The sequence below is a fragment of the Nannochloropsis gaditana genome (genome assembly GCF_000240725.1).
Source record: "Nannochloropsis gaditana CCMP526 unplaced genomic scaffold scaffold424, whole genome shotgun sequence".
In the NCBI taxonomy this organism is placed as follows: Eukaryota; class Eustigmatophyceae; order Eustigmatales; family Monodopsidaceae; genus Microchloropsis; species Microchloropsis gaditana.
Window position 1 is genome coordinate 1 of NW_005803529.1, and position 1,707 is coordinate 1,707.

The window sequence follows — 1,707 nt, forward strand, 5'->3', positions numbered from 1 at the left end:
CATTTTCCCCACCTTTTCCTCCTCTACCTCCTCTCTTTCCTCCTCTCGTCGCTCCTTCAGACCCACTTCTTCCGACATCCGTCGATTCTTCCTGTCCTTACGACATTCTTTCATCTTCTCTTGCTTTTGCTTCTCTTTCCAATGTTGGACTTGAGCAAGAAGCTGCTCCGTGCGTATAGGTGCTGGTGTCAAAAGCTGTCGGCGGGAAAGTCCATGGTCGAAGGATAAAGGGGGATGGCAAATCAAGGGCCGGAGCAAGGAAGGCAGATCAAGAGGCAAAGATACAGAGTCTGTGCGAGGTACTGGTAGAAAACTCTGCAAATATTGCGCGAGACCTTGGGTAATGCACATATGGAGGATGGAGGAGGGTAGACGACGGGGGGCAGGCGGACCTTTGATGGGATCAAAGGAGTTTGCTCGGCAAAGCGCATGAAGCACCGTATCAGGAAGATACTCGATATGTTGAATGGCTACTGCACGAGAACCTAACTGATACGACTTGCGAGTGGCCCTGGCATTCGAAGAAAACGATGGATAGGTGACGGAGGAGGAGGAGGCAGCTGGCGTGGTGGAGACCATTCCCCGAGTTTGAATTACCCGGCCGTGCGAGTCCAGAAAGACGCCATCACCTTTGCCGATGTGCCTTCGCTTGTACTGCTGATATTGTTGATTAGATTGACAGTGTAAAGCTGGCATGAGAGGGATAGGCTAAACATGAGAGGAGGGTGGCTTGCGTTTGGTCGGCATGGTGGTATGTGTCGTACGCTCCTGGATGAGGAGGTAAAGGAAATGGACGCACGGACAAGAGCGATAGGAGAACGATGAGTGCACAATTTACAAGAATACCTAAACCATCACTTATATCGATTCAACGCGAGTACGGAAGAGGAGTGTTTTGAGACGAAGGGAGGAAAAGACTGGGAGTATGAGGAGGAGGGTGGCGGCCTTCTCATCCTTTGGGGGGTATATGTGCGTCTGGGTTCAGTATTTGCCCGGGCATAGAGGAAAGACAACTTCTCCACGTAATTTTCACCCTTTGGTTAAGCAGGCATATATTTTGGCACTGTATGTGTGAAAAATCATTCCCTAGTCCCATTTCGAAGGTCTGATATAGAAAAAAGGCAATGTGATGACGGAGGAGGATGGGGAGGAGGGCCGTGTACATTCCTAGCTACGATGGTAAGGAAGCACGATTTTCTCCGAATCGAAAGTAAAGAAAGCATGTCATTATGACAGTTACGTGCCCGAAAGGATCCATCATGCAGTAGTCGTGACAATATCTTTACTTCTGTCTTGATTGCGGTACTTCCCCCTTCTCTTTCTGGTCTTCTACGTCCTCATGCTTCTTGGCAGACAATTCTATACCATTCATCCCGCTTTCATCGTGCGCACTACCTTCCACTCCACGTTTCCCATAAAATGTAGCCAAAACTGCCGCACTAGTGACGAGGGCCGCCCCTGTATACCCCATCGTACCCAATGCCTCGCTCTCCCCCAACAACAGACGGGCAAACACAGCGCCGTACACGGGGTCCAGCGCGTAGATGAGCGCAGCTTTCTCCGCAGGCACTTCCCGTTGCCCCAATGTCTGTATCCAGTTGCAGAGCGCGGACGCCACCACCCCTAAAAACACAATCTGAGGCCACTCGTCCCGCAATAAATCGGTAAACACCACCCCCAGCCCCCCCCCGTCCCCTCCTTCTCCCC